Source organism: Mustela nivalis, assembly GCF_964662115.1.
Source record: "Mustela nivalis genome assembly, chromosome: 2".
In the NCBI taxonomy this organism is placed as follows: domain Eukaryota; kingdom Metazoa; phylum Chordata; class Mammalia; order Carnivora; family Mustelidae; genus Mustela; species Mustela nivalis.
Genome location: NC_139021.1, coordinates 169,028,921 through 169,050,321, shown reverse-complemented (window position 1 = coordinate 169,050,321; position 21,401 = coordinate 169,028,921). Strand labels below are relative to the sequence as shown.

The following is a 21,401-nucleotide window of genomic DNA, read 5'->3' as shown; positions in this document are numbered from 1 at the left end:
ATCTGTGCCATTTCGGGGTTGTTTGTAGTTCATTGATTTTCCTTCCTTTGGCAGATTATATTTTCTTGCTTCCTTGCATGTATAGCATGCTACATAGTGTGAGTTTTGTGTTATTGAATGCTGAATATTTGTGTATTCCTATCAATATTCTTGTACTTTGTTCTGGGATGTGTTTAATGTGCATGGAAAGTTTGATCCTTTTGAGGTTTCTTTTCAAGGTTTGTTAGTAGAAGCAGAAATAAAGATTGTTTTGTAGCTAATTTATCTTGAACATTGAGGCAAAATCCTTCTAAGTACCCCCCCCCCATGCCATTTGCATTACAAGTTTACCAGTTTGACTGGTAAGAACAGGCACTATTCCCAGACCCATGCGAGCCTCAGTTATTTTTTCCTCTGACCTTTTCAGGTAGTCCTTTCCCTGGCCTTGGGTAGTTTTCTCGCCTGCTGTAATTAGTATTTAGCTAAAGACTCTAGGGGATTCCACGCATATCTCCAGCATTTTTTCTTGTGTGTGTAACTCTCTCATCTCTAGTAACACTGCGCTGTGATTTCTGGCTGGCTCGGCCTCTCTGGGCTCCCAGGTCTGTCCTCTCCACTCACAGAGTCTGTCCGACTTCACCTGGGCTCCTCTTCCCTGTGTGGCAACTTGGACATCCTCTCCTAAGGCAAGAAGCCAGGACACTTGTAAGTTTACTTGACTTGTTTCCCATGTTTCACGGAACAATACGTGTTGTCTGACGCTAGTTGCCTGATATCAAGTGTCTTTGAAGTATTTGTTTTATAAATTTTGTCCAGTTTTTTTTTTGTCCAGTTTAAAAAAAAATTAGTCATAAATGTATATCTGGTCCTTCTTACTCTATCTTGGCCAGAAACGGAAGTCTCTTGATTCCTGCCCTTGTTTTTTAATGGGTGTGGGCATTGTATTTGCACATTTTTGTAGAAATAACTTGAGGCTTATGATGTTGTTACTGTCCTCCAGAAGGGATTTTTTTCTCTAGGTATCTGAGGGCACTGGCAATCTGAGATCACCTTAATCAAACCTCAGTTGTTGTGAGGATTTTTTGCTGGATGTCAGTTCCTATGATGGCTCATCTAATTCTAGTCCAGTTTTAATCCCACGGTGCTGCCTTTTAGAGTCACAACCCCATGGCAGGTTTGTTTACTAGCTTCCTGATCCTTTGAAAACATCTTTTGAAAGATCTATGGGCCTTTCATTTCAACTCTTGGTACCCAGTGTTATTGTATTTGAAGTAGGTTTCTAAATGGATGGTGCATGGAAGAATGGGGGTGGATTCTTAATCCATCCTGCTAACCTCTGTATTTTAACCAGTGTACTGAAATAATTTACATATAAGTTGTGTATTAATATATGCTAGAGCTTAGGTCTGCTGTGTTACTTGTTTGCTTCATTTTTCTTTCTTATGTTTATCTTATCTTACCTTCCATTGGTTATTTAAACACCTTTTAGGATTCCATTTTGCTTTATTTATGGTGTTATAGAGTATATTGCTTTATGTAATTGTCCTAATTGCTGCTCTAGGTATTGCAATATGTGTATACACACACACACACACACACACACACACACACACACCTTAACACTGTCTCCTGGTATCCATGTTCTACCCCTTCAAATAATATGTAGAAATCTCATTTATATGTAAATTCCTTTACTCTCCCCACTTTTTAGGAAATTTTTAGCCAGTAATTCTTTACATCTTTTTTAGCTTCAATCTGGTTCTACTGGGACTCCGATGATACAAATGTTAGATCTGTGTTATTGTCTCACAGATCTCTGAGGTAACGATGATATCTTTTGCAGTCTCTTCCCTTCACTGCATAAACTGGCTGCTTTCTATTGTCCCATTGCTTTACTTTGCTGAAGCTGCCATGTGATGAGTGACTTAAACAATACAAATTTGCTGCCTCACAGTTTGGGAGGCTAGAAGTCTGCAATCAAGATGCTGATAGAGGATTCTTTCTGAAGGCTATGAGAAAAGATCTGTTGCAGGCCTCTTCCTCCTTGATTTATAGATGGCTATCTTCATGTTCACATGACATTCTCCCTATGTACATATCTCTGTGTCCAAATTTCCCCTTTTTTATGAGGACATTAGTCATGCTGGATTAGGATCTACTCTAACCCATTTTAACTTGATTATGTCTGTGAAGTCTATCCCCAAACAACATTACATTCTAAGGTCCTGGGGATTAGGATTTCAACATACAAATTTGGGAGGCACATAATTCAACCCATGACATCATTTTCAAGTTCACTGATTTCTTCCCTCTATCCTATTCTGCTATTGATCCTTCTGGAGAGATTTTTAAATTTCAGCCATTGCATTTTTTATACAATCTCCACTAAGTTCCTTTTTTTAAACCTTCTTTGATGAGGTTTTTCCATGGTTTTTTGTTTGCATCAAAGGACTTTACTTGTACTTGGTTTTTTAAAAGATTTTATTTATTTATTTGAGAGAGCATGGTGGGGGACACAAGTGGGCAGGGAGGGGCAGAAGGAGAGGGAAAAGCAGACTCCTTACTGAGCAGAGAGCCTGATGCAGGGCTCAATCCTGGGATCCTGGGTTCATGACCTGAGCCAAAGGCAGATGCTTAACTGAGCTACCCAGGCACCCTACTTTTACTTGTTTTTTTGTTTGTTTGTTTTGTTTTGTTTTCAGATTTTATTCACTTATTTGACAGACGGAGATCACAAGTAGGTAGAGAGGCAGGCAGAGAGAGAGGGGAAAGCAGGCTCCCTGCTGAGCAGAGAGCCTGATTCGGGGTTCAATCCCAGGACCCTGAGACCATGACCTGAGCCAAAGGCTTTAACCCACTGAGCCATCCAGGCACCCATACTTTTACTTGTTAAATCACATTTATGTGGCTGCTTTAAAATGGTTGTCAGTTAATTCCAACATCTGATTTATTATGATGGCATATGATAATTGTCTTTTCTTATTCATGTTGTGATTTTTCTGGTTGTAGATATGACGAGAGCTAGTCTATTATATCCTGGACATTATATTAAAAGATCCTGGCCCCTATTTAATTCTATTTTTGAAAGCTTGTTACCTTGTTTAGATTCAGCATACAAGTCATAGCCCACTTTTGTAAGCTACAGGTCCTGTGGTAATTTAGTTATGAAAGGTTTTTTAGTGCTATTTTGGTTTGCTTGGTTTGTCTAATGCCACTGGGACTTCTACTAATCCTTGCTGGTTCCCTTGCAGGAATGAAAGGCTCTTCCTCTGACCAGGATTCTGATGACTTTAGGTGAGTGATGAGGGCATCTAGGATTGAAAGTACTTCCCCAGGGTGAGTTGTTTGTCAACAGCAGGTCCCTTCTTTGATCCAAGGGAGGAAGGTACCTGGGATGTCTTCTGCTGCTAGGCTGGAAGTTAGGAGATTCCAGATCTGGACCATCCGCTGCTATGGATATGTGTTTGTGATATCCTGCCACAATGCCTTGTTTCTCCAGCTCTGATGTACCTGAGCAGAAGGACTATCTCTTCTCACCTTTGAACTTTCCTATTATAGTCTGTTGCATTATTTCTAGAGTTTGCGGCTATATTTAATAGTGTGTAAGTCAGGATTCACCTCCAAAGTCACAGAATCAAGAGCAGAGGTATGTAGGTATAGATATAGATACAGATAGAGATACAAGTGCAGATAGAGATATATAGATCTGGGAACCAGGGGAGTCAATGGTATAAATCTCAGTCCAAGAGCAGAAGACAATGAGACGCTCCAGTTCCAGCAGTCAAGTTTATGGGAGGAACATGGGGGAGGAACAAGGAGAGTCATTTATGCTATCTTATCCAGATCAGAAGTCATATATTTATTCTTTCAAAAAATATATTTTCTGTTATTTATATGGATTTGGGGTGGTGGGTAAAATACATACAAATGCTCTATATTCTGTCTTCCACACCACATTGGAGGCTGAGACTTGAGATCTTCTCTAATGCATTTTTTCCACACTGGAGTTGCTTGGGAGTACCTATTTGTACATTAGTGTGATGTTTTAATGGAAATTTGTTCTTGTTATGGGGAATAAGTGGGGGAACTTCTGTGAGCATCCAGTTGTGAACTATTGAGAATTTGGAGTGTGAAAAAACATAATTAATGAAGGAAGTTTGCAAAGTAAAGGGATTAAGGATTCCCTAGGAATGAATAAGATTATGTTATGTATTCTTTGGGGTGTTTTATTTTCTCTGTCTCTTAATAGTTCCGGTTAAATATATTCACTGCTTCACTAGTAGGAATGTAAACTCCTATGTCTTTCTCTTCCCTAAGTATAAAGTATATTATTCATTTTATTAAAATGTAGAATTTTTTCTTTATTAGCCAATATTGGTGACAAGGCTATTTCTTGTTTAGAGATGTTTAATTTTATTAAACCGAATGGAATTATCAGTAAATTCCTGTTCACAATAAGCAATGTAAAAAAAAAAAAAACCTTTGAATCATTCCTTGAGCTCTAGTTACATATAAAATATCTCACCTGACAGTAGCTACCACAAATGGCTCCTGTATTTAATTTTAACATCATGGGATTGCCTCATCTGTCAGTGTTTGGAATTTGATCAGGGAGAAAGGAATTTAACAAAGGTTGTTATTAAAGTCACTTATGAGTTTCTGAGATAAATAGTTACATGGATTTCATTTGGAAAAGCAGCATCCCACTTTTTAGTGGTAAGCTTTAATTAGCAGAAATACAATTTTATATAAATCAATTAACAAATGTGTGAATGCCTCTTGTGCCTTGCATTCTGACAGTCTGTGGGAAATGTTCATAAGGCAAAGAATGTTCCATTGCTCACAGCCTGAGTTTGGAGACCAAGAATGCACATATGAAATGGTTCACTGAGAATCCAGGACACTGACTATCATAAAGAATGAGTCTGGGACACCCGGATGGCTCAGTCAGTTAAGCCTCTGACTCTTGATTTCGGCTCAGGCCCTGATCTTGGAGGTAGTGAGATTGAGCTGCATGTCTTATTGGGGTCTGTACTCAGCAGGAAGTCTGCTCCTCTCCCTCCCCTCATCTCTAATAATAAATAAATACATCTTTTTTTTTAAAAAGTAAAAAATAATAAGTCCAGGGAAGGAAATACCAAGTAAATGCTGGCTGGAATAGTTAAGAAAGTCTTTTAAGCCTGAGACATGCGAGCTGGTATTTGAAAGAAGATGAGTTTTGTGTTGGTGTAAGGAAGGCAGGACACACCCCCAAGGGAAGAGGGACAGGCTATATCCAGAGGTGAGATGGAATTTGATTGACATTTCCTAAATTTAAAAAACCCAGAGTACTCAGGGAATGGGTGAAGATTTGGGGGAGATAGATATGAATGATCATCCTTAGGACAAGTCGAGTGGGGAAACTCATGTCTGAAAAGAAAACAGCAATCACGGTTATCAATTGAGTATGTGTTCCTTGGGGTAAGAGTTGACTTTCTGGTTTTGTATTCTCAGAATCCGGCCCTCAAAACTTTTACTGAGAGAATTAATAAAGAATAATGGAGAATCCAAGCTTAGTCATTTCTTCGCCTCACGGAGAGAATAATCATGGTTCTTCTCCTCCCCCTCCTCGTCCTCCTTTTCTTCGCCACATGTTCTATTTCCTGCTGCCTTGAGCCCAGTCTTTCCCAGTCTTTGTACTGAATGTGCAAAGCTACTTTTAAGTGAGACAAGCTCTTTCATGTCGGGATTTTGAGCCAAAAGTTCTCTTCTACAATTCTAATATGGGTTTTTACTTTTCTTCTTTATGACTCATTTCCATGACAATTTTCATTTTGTCTCATTGTTTTATGGAAAATCCTTGCTCGGAAACTCAGTTCTGAAATATTTATTTATTTTTTTAATTATAAGGTCTTCACAGGTTTAGGTTCATAGTAATGTAGAGTAGAAAATGCAGAGTTCCCAAATATCCCCTCCACACACACACTCAAAGCCTCCCCCACCATCAGCATCCCACACATGGGTAGTACGTTTATTACAACTAATGAACAGATATTGACATATCATAATCACCCAAAGTCTATAGTTTACATTAGAGTTCACTCTTTGTGTTGTACCTTCTCTGTGTTTTGGCAAATAATGATCAGTATCCATAATTACGGGATGGTACAGAGTGGTTTTATTGCCCAATAAATCCATTGTGCTCCACCTGTTTATTCCTCTCTCTTCCCAAACCTCTGGCAATCACTGATATTTTTACTGTCTCTATAGATTTATAGATTTATATTTTCCAGAATGCCATGTAATTGGAATTGTACAGTACAGAGCCTTTTCAGATTGGCTTCCTTCACTTGGTAATATGCATTTAAGTTTCCTCTGTGTCCACTGGATAGTATCCCATTGTCTGGATGTATCACAGTTTGTTTATACATTCACTCACAAAAGACATCTTGATAACCTCCAAGTTTTGGCAATTAAGGATAAAGCTACTTAAACATCTGTGTGAAGGTTTTTGTGTGGACAACTTTCAACTTCTTTAGGTAAATACCAAGGAGTGGAGTCACTGTATTGTATGATAGACTTGCTTAGTCTTGTACAAAACTGCCAAACTGTCTTCCAAAGTGGCTAACCCATTTTTGCATTCCCACCAGCAAAAAAAAAAAAAAAAAAAAAAAGACTTTTTCATCAAGTATTTTGGTATTTAAGAAATCGGAGGGAGGAAAGGAAAGCTCCTTTCAAATAAATAAATAAATAAATAAATAAATAAATAAATAAATAAAAACAGTTCCTTGACCTTGGAGATAAGGCATGTTTTAGCATTCTGATCCTGGCAGTCTGCCAGACATCTGGTGGTTGTTTGGTGAACTTTGCTGGTTTGAATTCTTCCTTTCCCTTTGCAGAATTTTTTTCTTTTTTTCTTCTTTAGACATTACCACCACAAGAGTTGATGGGCTCAACTTTCATTGAGGTCTGCTGGTGTGTCTTAGCATAGCATAGCTTTGTTTTGCCAGCTAAATTACCTCCTTGCTAATTCTATACATCTACAGTACTCAGTACCTTCAGTTCACTCATCTCCAAATTGCATCAATTGTTTGGAGCTTGTGTGGGCGATGCATTCATGAGAAGCAATGCCTAGATCCAGCTGTAGACAGGAACCTGAGTTCAAAGGTAAGGATGTCCCTCCTAGTTTTATGCAGAACTGTAAGAGCATAATGCTGTGGAACATGTAAGCCATTATTATAGCATTATTTCTGTCTATCTTTTTTTGAAAGTAAACCTGATAATTTAGTTTTAATTTGAAATGATTGCTTCTAGAAAGTTTATTTTATACCTAACCACATAGGCTTAGCTTATTTCATCTTCTGTTGCCATAGGAGCAAATAGATTAATACAATTGTCTGGGCATGGTGCAAATAATTTCTTTGATGTATTGTTTTTCATTAGAAAATGGAAAACTTGTCAATTTGAAGTACTAGAATTCTCTCACCAACTTAAATATCATAATTTTGACCCCACATAATCCATCTATCATTATTTTTAGAGATATTTGGAAATTTTAACTTGATTCATTAGCATAGAGTTAGAGCTGTGCAGAGAACATTGGTGTTTTATTTTCTTCCTCATGAATCTTATTGTAATCAGATGACTGCTCTGTGTGATATTGATTTTTAAGTACTATATGTGCAAAAAAGAAACTGAGGACTTTTTTTTTTTTTTCCAACAAAATCACAGGGAATCTTCAACACACTGGCAAAGCTTCTCAAATTAACTTAGTTGTCTAGATAAAATCCTTCTCCAAGTTTGAAGTAGAAACTCAAGTTAAAGGTTTTAAAGGGCTACCTCTACTCATGGCCATGTAGTGCTGAGACTCCAGAATCTGGTTCTTTCTTTGTGAATCTTGCAACCATGTCCAATAGCCCATGCTTGGAAGCAAGACCAATTGCCCAAGAATGGGAAAACCCTCAGGAAATCTTGACCTATCTTCAAAGGCATCAAGTAGAGAGAGGAAGGAGAGAAATGTTAGGGCTATTTTTAATATTATTAAAAATTAAATGGACTTCCTTGTAACACATCTGCAAGACCAGAAACCAGATATGGATTAAAAGTGTGGAATCAGAGGTCACACTTCCTGAATTTGTATCTCAGGTTCACCTCCTTGTTAGCTGTGGAATTCAGACAAGTTACTTAGCCTCTCCAAATCTCAACTGCCTCTTTTAGAAAGTCGGCTATTTCCTAGAGTCATAGAAGGATTAAATGAAAATGAAAAACATAGAAAGTGTTTACCATAGTATCTGACCAAGAGCAAGTATTCAACCAATATTCATGAGTACTAGTATTACCTTAACAGGCTGTCACATCTATGTGTTGTTCCCTGAAATTCCATCAGCTTTGTGTGATAACACTGTTTATCTCATTCTGATCAGAAGCTGTGACTAGCAATTAAAGATGATTTTAATTAAAATGGGATAATTAATGCATGTCTTAAAAAGTGCTGTGTATTTGAAGAGATGTGTCAAAACAAAATTTGAAAAAACGAAAGTGACAGAAGCAGAATGAAAAGAAAGGGAGATTCTTGGTGGTGAGAAGTTTGAGGATCTCTAGAGTGGAGACTGAGCACAGGAGAGGGTAGGAAAAAAGGGGGGGAGGGGGCAAGAGGAATGGAACAGTCCTTGCCCTCATGGCCCCATTTCCCACCATGCTGCCCATCAGGCTCTGTCCTTCGGACACAATGGCCTTCTTTCAGTTCTTCTAACACTTTATCTTCCTCCACTTTGGGCCTTTTCATTTGCACTTTCCTTTGCCTGGAACATTCTCCCCACTCCTGTTCATCGAACTAATCCTTCTGTCTTTTGGTATTAATTAAAGCATCACTGTCTTCCAGAAACCCTGCTGATACCCTAAACTAGGCCAGGTCCCACTGCTAAATTCTGCCATAGCACTGAGCTCTTGCTCTGCCTTCATATTGCTGTATCCACTTGTTAAACACTGAATGTTTACCTTCCTTGCCTACTTATAAGCTCCATGAGAACAGAGGTTGCTTCTGATGCATCAGGCAGAAGGCCTAGCACATGGTGGTGCTCAATAATTACAGATTGACTCATTGATAGGGAAAGATAAACTCCAGGCCCTTCCATATTTTTCTCCATCCACCTGTCTCCATTTCTCTTGATGGCAACGGTGTCCAGAACAATGCTCATATCTCATAGGCTGGAGAACAAAGCACAGTGCCTATTCAACAAGTCATGGGCAAAATTTTCCCTTTTAGTATTCTCCATGTTTTTCTCTTCTATTCGTAACACAAGCCTATCAATGGCCTCTAGATTTCCCATTTGTGGTGCTGAGGATCTCCCCCAATGGCTTCCAACAGCACTGGAAACTACCATGGAGAGCAGCTCCTGAGAACTCTGAGGTCAAAGCAGTGATCAGGGACTTGGCAAGTCTGTAAGGACATTCATTCATTCATTCAGCAAAAACTGAATAACAACAAAAACAACAACAACTGGCACCTATGGGGTGCTTATCTTGAGCCATGTCAGTGAATCACCACCACAACCATATTAATTCCCCTCTTACAAGTAAGAAAACTGAGGAAAAGGGCTGCAAAGCAACTTTGCCAATGTCCCATACATAACAAGTTGTGAGGCCAGGATTTGAAACTGAACTCTTAACCATGCTAAAATTTTGCCTCTCGTGGAGCTTATTACAGGCAATTATGTGCCAAATATGAGACCAGATGCTGGGGACCCCAAAACAACCAGGTCTCAGACCCTGGTGTTGGGGAGCTTGAAGTTGGCTGAGGAAATTCAGTAAAAATCTTGATGGGGCTGTACTGAAGACTGGGCTAGTGGAATGTCTTACATGATGGGATATACAGCAAGCCACCAGGAGGGTGCCCGTCCTCTTGCTTGGGGAGACATCACTTGGTAGACATTTTGATCCAATTTGCACCTGCACAGCCACAGGCATTCAAATAAGGGCTTGTGGCAGTTCAGCAATTTCTGTTCTGGAGACATAGGAGGCAAGTTAATCCTCAGCACCCCTGGGGTTTTTCCCATTGGCCCATGGCCAACCCCTTCTTGGACATGGATATGTTTCTTGCACTTAAAAGGGAAGAAGATGGACTTCAGTTTTGAGAGCATATGGTGTAATTTTAAGTTATTAGACCGTTAGTAATGTTCAGGGCAACATTTCCAAAATGTTCCTCCAAGCCTTTGATTAAAAAACAACAGCTACAACAACAAACCACTATTCTATTAAACTGCTTAGTGTTTTCTACCTAAAAAGTGGCTAGTTTGTAAATTTTGAGTTTAACAATAACAAAGACTCTAGTGAGGGGGATATTTATTACCCATGTTTTGCTAAATGTATTTAGTGCTGTTTTTGTTCCTTGTTTTGGATTCCAGAAAGGTTTTTCTATATAAATCTGTAGTATATCTTGGTGATGCCTGCAGAAACACTGTAGCTCTTATGTCTCCTCTTTGAGCTCCATAAACGTGTATATATGGGTTAATGGATGTCCATGATAAATATAGATTTTGTAATTTAGAAATTAAAAACAAATAAATTGGCAATTGGTTGACCAAGCAATACAGAATAATGAGTACAGTGAGACCAGATATGGATTTTGAGTTCTTGATTATCTCTTAGTAGTTATTAAAAATCTACTTATTGAGTTTCTACTATATACTGAGCATTGGGCTAAGCTCTGGAAATGCAAAAGTGCCCGAGACAATACGTTTTTTTGCTGTTTGTGGAGCTTACATTTCATGGTATGAGAAAGAGGACTAAAGAAGAGCAAACTGGCTGAGTGTAATGTAAAGTTTGGGGAGAGCCAAAGATGAAGTTACAGTGGAAGTCTGGGGTGAGGGATGCGTTTTGACTATGATAAAGATTTTGGCTTCCATTCTGTGTGCAGTTAGGAAGAAGCTGTCAGTAAAATGGATTGTTCCAATTCAGGCTGCTGGCTGTGAGTAACAGTAATCCACATGAAGTAGCTCAAGTAAAGAGGGTTTATTATCGGGCAAAAGATGTATCTTACAGAAATTCAAAGCTGAAACAAAGAGCAGCCAGCCCTACAGGAACTGAAAATGGGAACCAGAAATGCCTTACTACTGAGGCTCTTCTTTCTCATGCTTTCTCTATTTTCTTTTCTTTTTCTTTTTTTTTTTTTTTTACAAACAACCTTCCTCTATCTATCCCTATTATCTATCTATAGGGATATCTATCTATCCCTATTACACCTGTCCCCTGTGGGTGCCACAAGTCCCAAGTCCAGTTGACCTTTCAGCTCAGCTACTCAGAACTTAGTGCCTTGGTTTCCCAATTTTAAACTTCCCTAGGGTGAAATGTAACAGGCATCAGCTGATTTCCATTTGGGGTGAAGTTCTTCATACAAGGCTTTATCACGGGCATTGTGATAAGCTACCTAAGGCCACTCTCCATCCTTGACCTAGAAAGCTAGGGCTAGCAGGATGATGTTTGTCAATCCCACATGGTTTAATGAGAGTAAAATGAGATAAGATTTTTTAAAAGTTTTCTGTAAACTGTGAAGGTCTGGTAGAGGTTAGTAATTGTTTTTGCTCACTGCCAGACAGTGAGTAATAATAAGTATATATACAAGAAAATATAGTAGGTACACAAAGAGTCTAGTAAGTAAGTAATTTAGAGAGAAAATTATCACAATTATTTACCAGCCATATCTCCTAAGACCAGCTTCTTGATGATCCTGAATACAGGTGGTTGAATCGATAATTAACTCTACAAGTTCTAGTTGGAACTAATTTTCAACTGTGCATGATGATCCTTTCAAAGCCCTGTAACATCATTTGGGGCAATAGAGAAGAAGCATCCAAAATGTGATTTGGTGACTAGAATATGCCCTTACAAAAGGGAGGACAAGAAGTTGATGCTGTTAAAAGGATAAAGGCACTTCTTCCTTTGCTAATGAAAGAGATCTCTCCCAACAAGTAGATGGTAGTAGCTGTTATTCTGAAAGGCAAGCTGTTCTAGGAATTGAACTACCTGTTCAGCTTGAGACATAACCAGAGCATATCCTTTATAAAAACATTTCAAAGATTTGTTTTTTAATTACCCCATCAAAGCAGAGAAATTGAGAGCAGAGTTGGTGTAACAACTTGCTGCCTGAATGTTAAGGGTTGGTCTTAGGAAGCTGAGGTGGGCAGAAGCCACAGTTTGATAGGTATTCTTACTTTGTTGGGTTTGTTTTGTTTACTTCTTTGTTTGACTTATACCTTCTGAAGTTTCTACCATATAGAAGAAACCATGGTTAGGAAAACTAGGTCCAAATCCCTGTGGTCTCTTATCTATGGGACTTTGATCAAATGACTGACCCTCAATCTGGTCTAATGTATCTTGTAGGAAGTTCAGCAAGACTTTTCCTATTGTGATGGAATTTGGCTTGGGTACCAGAAGGTGGTAAACAAAAGAGATGAAATATTCATGCATAGTTAAAAAATGAAGTTTAGGCCATGTATATAGTATTTCTCAAAGGATGATATTTTAGAATCATTGTTCATCAACTACTTTAAGTATATATAAGAGGCTATGTAAAGGAAACAGAATTTCTTTGAAAAAAAAAATAGAGAGAGAGAGAGAGAGAGAAACATGGAAGAGTGTGCTTACCTGGCTTCAAGCCCACCACTTGTGGAAGGGAATATACAGCCAAGAGAGGGTCGAACTGCTCACCCCACCTGGAAGTTGTGCAACTAGGGCCCCAGCGCTGCTATGAGACTGGTGTCAAATCTGGGGAAAGTCTTTATCAGACAAGCATGCCCCCTGCAATTCTCCTTGGTGACATCTTCCCTAATCATTCAAAATTGTAATCAGTGATCCCCATCTTCTCCCCTTGCTTCATTTTCCTCCCTAACATCAATAATAGTCTAATTCATCAATAATGTATTAGTTCTTTAGTGAATTGTCTACCTCACTACTCTACAATGCAAATTCCATGGGGATGGGGTCCTTGTTTTGTTCATTGCTATAATGAGTACCTAGACTAGTGCTGGGCAAGTTGTAGGAGCTCAATAAATTCTTGAAATGAATTAAATTGTGAAGATCCACAAGGGTCCTTTGGAGTTTGGGGGTGACAGGGTACCTAGCTCTCTTAAGGGGATTGAGAGGCGATTGGTATGGGGGGGGGGGTAGATCCAGCCCCAGGGGACACTAGGATAAGCATGTGGGTCCAGAGTGTGAAGAAGGTGGTAACTGGCTCAGGTCATCACAAAAAGGGGCCCACCAAAAGGATAGCTTGGAACGCAAGCCTGTGGTCAGAGCAGGGCCCAGGAAGGAGTGGTCAGTGACCGAGAGAAAGGGTCAGTGACCAACATTGGGAAACAGAACACAATGTGGTATCAGCAAGGAGGACTCTCTGAGCTAACATTGGGCATCAGCCACAATCATGGGTCCCAAAGCCAGATTAAAACTGTACCAATCTGATGAAATATTCCCTGCCCCTCCCTGTCCTCCTCCCTGCTCTGATGCTGGGGAAAAGGGAGCCAGTTAATGACCAGGAAGGAAGGGTGGAAGAGAAGGCAAGGGCACAGTGAGAACACTGAGCTCACCACAACTTCCCCCTGCAGGTTTCCAAGCTCGGGTCCAATGGAAGCTCAGGGCAAAGAGTTTAAACTATTGAGAGAATGAAATCTTGATATTAGAAAACAGTATTAGAAAACACTGGGCTTGTAAAAAGTCTCCCCAAATGAGACTTATTATAAGTGAAAGTGACAAGAGAAGTGGGGAATCCACTTGAGATTTCATGTGAGGTTTAATTCTAAGTGGCAGGTTTAAGGGCCATGACAAGGGAAAAAAAATTCCTCCCTATTTGCACCCTACTGAGTCAATACTTCTAATACACCTAGTGTGTATGTCAAATAAGTGGGGTAAGTCCACATCCATAGTAGACCCTCAATATATATCTGTAGTTGGCAGTGATGCCATTCCAAGAAACCTACAGAAAACATCCCCAGCTGGGCTTCCAATCTCTGCCACATTTTCTTACTCAGTTTGCCTATTTCTATATCAATTTGTCTTCTCCATGGAAATTTCTCTGACATCTCCATTGATTCCAAATCTTCCAAAGTAGAGACTATAATTCTCCCAGGTAAAGACTATACTTTTATCTTCTTTCACAGTCTCACAATTCCTAGTGATAATGATGATTTTTCAAGATAACCAAAATTGTTGAGAATTTGTTAAAATACTAGACACCTTTCTAAGCACTTTGCACATAATATTTCATTTAATCTTCATCATGACCTCGAGAGGTAATTATGGATTTGAAAACAAAGCTTTTCAGAGTTTATAGAACTTGCCTGAAATCATCCAGCTGGCATCAGACGTGACATTGAACTCAGGGCTAAAAGCAAGCCAGGGGAACTAGCTGGGGCTGGTCTACATCCTGATAGGAGAGTCACGTACACGGTGGGAACATGCATTCATCCTCTACTCCAGGCCTCATCCCAATATTCTTTTTTGTTGTGAAATCAGGAGGGTTAATGCAGCTCCTTTCACTGTGTTCCTTTCACGGAAAGTATATTTTGTAATCTCATCACATGCCTAGAAGATGAAAACCAGCTTTCTTGGTTCAGCAGGTAAAATCAATGTATCAAATAAAAAGCTTTGAGCCTCAATTACTGAATGCAATGGTCCAAACAGAAACCCTGGTTGTCCAGGCAAAAATATTAACAAGAATCCTTTTGTCTGTTTCTAATTAAGCATATCTCCAGATCCTCTGCCTTATTCATCCCATTTGGATGAGTACATGATGAATCAGCAGGCAGGATCCAGTTGCTTTTGTTTTGTCTTTAAACCCTCTGTGGTCTTATGTTTCCAAAGGCAGACCATGACCCTGGAACTGATGGCCACCAGCTTGCTAACTCATAAAGGTGAACAGATTGCGTGGCTTACCTATGGGTGAACACAGGGCTTGATAGAGGTCTGCACACCCTGATACTCTGCTGTACGTATCCCTCTTCTAGAATCCTTACCACCGCATCCTCCCAATTAGTGCTGTGTGAATTAATAAGGTGCTACTCAAGTGTGTGAACGTTCCCAGAGAGTGAGAAAGTACTGCTGGCAAAATATTTCCATGGCCCTACCAGGGTGGTAGAATTGTCTTGTTTAGAATGCCGCATTTTACCTAGCGGATAAAACCAAGTTGTTATGGTTTGGCCAGCTGTGGGAATGTAGAATTTTTGTTAGCTGTGCCTGTGTAAGTGATTTCCTAGAACACTGGTGCACTGATACATATAAAAGGCACATATCTGGGAAGAATATAAACAACAATTCAGATTTTTTGTTTGCTTATTATTTATGGATCTGCTCCCACGGTTGGGGAGATGCCGGACCACAGTCTGATTTGAAATGCCAGTGTGGGGACTCTTTCTTTCCAAATCCTTCCTTTAGGCCAGGGCCTGGAGATTAGATTTGGTTTCATGAACTACTGCTTCTCATCCCTTCCTGCCTAAAATCAGAGTACTCATAAGGTGGCAGAAGAGGCCTGGCAATATAGACCCATATTTTGGCTGCAAAATGGGGATGGGACGGTGCAGCTTTCATTTCATCTTGGCTTTTGCACAGACTGCCATGGTGATTAAGAAGAGAAAACTGCTAATCCTCTGGAAATAACCTCTGCTATGTTTCCTATCCCCCAGGCAATTGTGTTCAGAACACAAGTCCATTTCAGGGAAAGCACATGAGAAGTTATTCTCTAGATTTCCGGAAGCATCATGTCCTAACCACTCTGAAAATTCCTTTTAGATCTAGCTGTTCTGAATATTTCACGGTTGTATATATTTCATTAATTTACACTGCTTTTCTGGCATTGTTCTTAATGCATTCATGATATTTGTTCTATTAGGTAACTCTTGGTTAATGATGTCAGTGGCAGACTCAAGGCAAACTAGAGGGCCATGTTGGATTTGGCTCATAATGAGAGCTCCTGTTTGCTGAGCCCCGTGCTCCGTGAGACCCAGAGCTAGGCCCTTAAGTATGTTACATCTGTTCCCTGTTCCCAGGCCAAGTGTATGATTACCCACAATTTACTGAGCAAGAACAGTCATTCCAATTGTGCACGTTGCTTTAGCAAACAACCACAAGTAAACAGGCAGAGGCATGGTTTCATTTGAGTCTCATCAGAGAGTTATCACCTGTTAAACCCCAGAAAGTTTTCTGAATCTTTGAGCCTCACTTTTTTCACATGGACAGATTAGAAAATAATACCTGTGCTATTTATTTTCCTGGGATGACATGGAAAGCCACTGAAGTAATATACGAGAAAATGCTTGGTAAAGTAATGGCGCCAGAGATAGGCAAGCTACAATTGTAATGGAAGCATGAGAGGCACACGTATAGTCCTCCAGGAGCTCAGATTCCAGAAGCTTTATGACTGACCAGAACAAGGAGATCAGCAGGGTAGCTAAACATCATGTCGCCTTCCACATTTGGGCTTGAAACAAATGTTTTTCCTTGCTTCTCTGTCATGCCTACCATAGGGATTAAAACTTTTAGAGTTAATGTTGCCAGTTGTGTTGGTGACCTTCTGGCTGATTTTCTCCACAGTTCGCTCCTTCCACATTTATAGAGGTCTTTTAATATTCCACTTGAACAAAAGATAAAAATAACTGAAAGTATTATCCATATCCCCACTGTAGGTGAGGGACACCTGGCCACCCCCTAGGTCCCCTCCCTCTTGGAATGTTATAAGCTGCTGGTGACTTCTGGAATATTATCATTCAGAAGAGCACTGTTACTGCCCATCCCCCACTCCCCCAGAATCCATAAAACATGAACCGGCTGCATAATCTCCTGCTTAAATCTATCACTTCTCTAATCACATTTCTCTTTAACACATTCATCAGGACACTGAGCAGAGAGCCGGATATTTCTTTGGTCTTTGATTTGCACATTAAACTTTCCAGCCTTTGAATTTTTGAAATAAATGATAATGAATGGTGATGCTTGGGGAAGGATTGAGGAGGAGGAACTGGCATGGCTTCACACAGACGCCTCTTATTGGACCTCCGTGTCTGTTTGCGGCTGTCTGTAGTCCCTTCTAACTTGTAGCCAGTGGCCACAAGCACCATTGAAGAGAACCTAGCGTAGGCATGAGATGTGGTGTATTTGAGAACAGCTATTGTCGCCTGGGAGAAAGTGGGATTCATCAGTCAACCACTTCTTCCCCCTACCAGTCCTGCTACCCCTAATCTATGCTGACCTTCAGGTGTGGTCATGATATGGCTTCTAAAAATATATATATTTTTTAAAATATATATAATATATTATATATTTGAACAAAAATGCTGGACACACGTGGCTCAATCAGTTAAGTGTCTGACTCTTGATTTCAGCTCAGGTCATGATCTCGGGATCATGAAATCAAGCTAGACCCCTGTCAAGTTCTACACTGGGCTTGGGCTGTGCTTAAGATTCTCTCTCTCCCTCTCCCTCTGCCCACAAACCCCTCCCCCAACGCACACTTGTGCTCACTCTCTGTCTTAAAGAATAAAAGCAACCAAGAAATTAAATGCACAATACAAAAGAAGATGTAATTCTAATGTAGGAAAAATTTTAGAATTACAATGTTAGAAAAAATTATGCCAGTAAATTTTGAAAATTAAGTGGACAATTTCTTAAAAGAAATTAATTACCAACTAAGTAAAAAAAAAAAATTGGGAAAACCAAGTAGACCTATAAATATTCATAAAATCTATATGGAAGGTGACTCCAAAGCTCATGTCTAATATTTGTATGCAGTACCTTATTCAAAGAGAATAAGGAACAAAAAATCGACAGCGTTGTCCCTATTCCCAAAGGAACTAACATTCAAAGAGACAGAGTAGATGATATACACATCCAGCATGAAAGGTTCAGCATTACCTGGAAGAGCCTCCATGTCAATCTGGTAGTAAGTCTCAGCATCAACGGTAACTATAGCAGTAATGAGCATTCCCGTCGTAGTAGGTATCAATTCTTGGGCATTTTACCATGATCTGGGCACTTCATACACATTATTCTATTTCCTTTCACATCAAGCCCATGAAAAAAGTAATATTATTCCTATTTTGTAGCTGAAGAACTGATGCTAAAGGAGATTAAGGCATTTGCCCAAAGTCATCTTGCTAATAATTGGAGGGTCTGGATCTGGACCCAGACTTCACCCCAACTTAGAATTTCAGGCTGGGTGATCTGATTTAGAGGCAATGTTCTCTTCAAGACATGAGAAGGCAGAGCAGGCCACACCATACAAAAGTTTTGATTTGGGGCAGCTGAAAGGAAATGCATCTAATCGGGTTTTGTGACTGAGAAATTTTTCAATATATTAACTTTCACTGAGGATTGTTATATATCATATTCCTGTTACAACTGGGATGTAATTTCATTTAAATGTGATTCAATGACCTTTTGCACAGAACACTGAGTAAATATGCTTTCTCCCCTACCTCCAGTGTCAATTAATATAGACTTTATTGCTTTCCTCTATGTTTTTGTCACCAGGCCCTTACAATACCTCATCACCTGGATTACACAATCCTAAAAGCTTGCAGTAGCACCTATTTGTTTTGACTGAATAATATTTATTTCATTATTGCTGTGTGTCCCAGAAATGCAGGGGCTGGAAACAATTCCATCCCTGTTTCCCTAGTGCCTACGACCAAGCCCAGCACATGATAGATGCATAGTAAATGTGGGAGGAATGCATGCATTGCCTGGTATGACGCTGAGTTTGACAGTCATATCATACCTGAAAGAGACAGAAGTCCCAAACACAAGGAAGGACAAAATTTTTCCCCAAGAGGGCTGTTCTTCTGTTCTGTATCCATCACCTACTTTGACTTCTCCAAAGATAGAGCCATCTAAGAGAGTACAGAAGCCCCAGCATTTTGATTGAGGTGTGGAGAAATTGGTTAGTGGAGAGGGAGGATTTCTGATAGGGAATTAGGGTCAGTGTTGCCTGTGTCATGAAGACAAAAGAGAGTATAGAGAACATGTTGGCTGTTTTCAACATTTTGTAATATTTCTTATAGTTTTGTATCCTACTAGATTATGGACTTCTTAATGATAGGATCATACAGCTAGTACAAAACCTTGCCTTAAGGATGCACTAATTAAATGTTTGTTCAAGTAGCATGAGACATCACGCAACATTTCCTTAACCACCCATTCTGCACTGGTCTCTCTGCCATGGTCACTGACATTGGGGAGGTCATTGTTCAGTAAGGAGCTAATTGGTTACTGCATATGAAAATCAATTACAAGTATTGGAAGAAATTTTGGAAAGAAGAAAGATTTAAAACAAATGTTTTTAAATCAAAAATGGTAAAGAAGTTTTGGCAGATAGGCCGAATAAGGACTTCAAAATTACATACTTTCTGCATTCTGGAATGAAAATCTACCACGTCATTGAATCTTCTACCCTCCTCCCATCCTCTTGTATGATTGTCTTCTTCCTTTGTCCCTCCAGGACACTATGGATCCTAATGGGTTCTTAAACACTTTGTGAGAGTCTTAGAAAAAGAATCCCAGAATTTTTAATTGCTTTTTTTCATTCAAAGAGCATGAAAAAATTGTAAATGAGCCTGTGCAAACATCAAAATGAGATACAAAAACGAAATAGGAGAAAAGGATGGAAGGGAGAGTAAACAAAGACTTAGAAACCATGTCTCCGGGACGCCTGGGTGGCTCAGTGGGTTAAAGCCTCTGCTTTCGACTCAGGTCATGATCCCAGGGTCCTGGGATCGGGTCCCGCATTGGGCTCTCTGCTTCGGCGGGAAGCCTGCTTCCTCCTCTCTCTCTCTCTGCCTGCATCTCTCCTACTTGTGATCTCTGTCTGTGAAATAAATAAATTAATTAAAAAAACAAAAAAGAAACCATGTCTCCATTAGAAGGGTCACTTCTTTTAAAACAAAACTGGATAGAAGTGGTAAGCATGGAAGACCACTGTTTGATAGTCCTGAGTTATCTACTAGATAAAGTTGTTAACTTTTTTTTTTATTCTGTAATCTTTCTCCCCAAACTTTTCTCCCTTTCCAACACACACAAGCCCATGACCCTAACTCTGTCCGGATGAAGACCCTACATAGTACAAAAATGGTGTACATGGCCATGAAGTATAGAAATTAAAAACAACACTCAGCAATAAAAAATAAAATGTAATTTTTCAGAATTTCACTAAATGTATATGTAAACCAATATTAAAATATATCTTTTCCTAGTCTTCCTTGACTTTTTCTATTTTTGGTACTCCTTCCCTAGTTCCCTAAACATGTGGTCCATTTGACTGTCAGGTATCATTCTACTGTTTTCTGTGTTGTTCACCATGCTTCCCTACATGTAAGGCCATCCATGTACATTACCTCCTTTCCTTTATTTACTGATCTAATCTCCTCTATCCCACATTTAATTTCCCTCTCTTTCAAAAAGACAGATGAACTTGGTGGGTTCTGAGTTAGGTTACTGCCATATTTGAAAGATTTTCTTTGTGCCCTCAACCTATTACATCTTCTAGAATACAAAGATAAATCCCCCTCCTTCAGTCGGGTTTTTAATCCTTGGTGAATCCTTGGAGCACACGTAGAATCAGTTTCCATTGAGTTCAGGTACATATATGACTGAAATAGATATGGCTATACATACACACCATGTAATGAAGTTCTTTGCTGTTAGGGATAAACTGTGGGCCAAGACTGGTTTTATACTACCAGATCTAATTTTTTTTTAAGATTTATTTATTTGACAGAGTTCACAAGTAGGCAGAGAGGGAGGCAGAGAGAGAGGGAGAAAGCAGGCTCCCTGCTGAGCAGAGAGACCAATGCGGGCCTCGATCGCAGGACCCTGAGATCATGACCCGAGCTGAAGGCAGAGGCTTTAACCCACTGAACCACCCAGGCGCCCCTATACTACCAGATCTAAAATGTCAAAAAATCCCAGTCCTGTCAGTTTCAGCTGGATGGGGGTTGATAGAAAAGTCTAATGCAACCTGAGGAAGGTTCTGGCCAGTTGGAGAAATGGTACTTCTACTCGATCCCCACTGCCTACAAGAACATTACCTTCTCTGGCTTAGGAGGCAGCTCTTCAGAAATGAAATGAACTCTTTTTCCACTGTTTCCAACCAGTTTTGTTTTCAAGGAAATGGCCCTTCCACAGAAGCCATGGTTTCTAACTCTGTTTATTCTGCCTTTCATCCTGGTCCTTTGCAAAAATCTCTGCCTCTTCTTGCTTTAGAGCAGGATTTAAAAGAAGTCTAAAACTATCTAGTGTTTCTATCCTGCTTTCCTGTTTATTAAGTGTGTTTATATATATTATTTGATTCTTGTGATGACTATGAGTCACTTTGATATAACCTGATACCTTGGTACTTTCTCATAAATCTTCAGTGTTTTGTCAGCTCCCACGTATTTCCTCCAGTTCATCAGGAACTCTTGGTT

At 39.6% G+C, this 21,401-nt stretch overlaps 1 long non-coding RNA gene across 1 annotated transcript in view; it reads left to right on the top strand.

Moving 5' to 3' along the window:
* Positions 1 to 521: 521 nt before the first annotated feature.
* LOC309858934 overlaps positions 522 to 21,401 on the top strand; it is a 67,287-nt gene continuing 46,407 nt past the window's right edge. Inside the window, exons 1-2 of the long non-coding RNA XR_014308448.1 lie at positions 522 to 684; positions 3,231 to 3,273. This is a non-coding gene — a long non-coding RNA (uncharacterized lncRNA). The remainder of the gene's footprint in view (positions 685 to 3,230; positions 3,274 to 21,401) is intronic.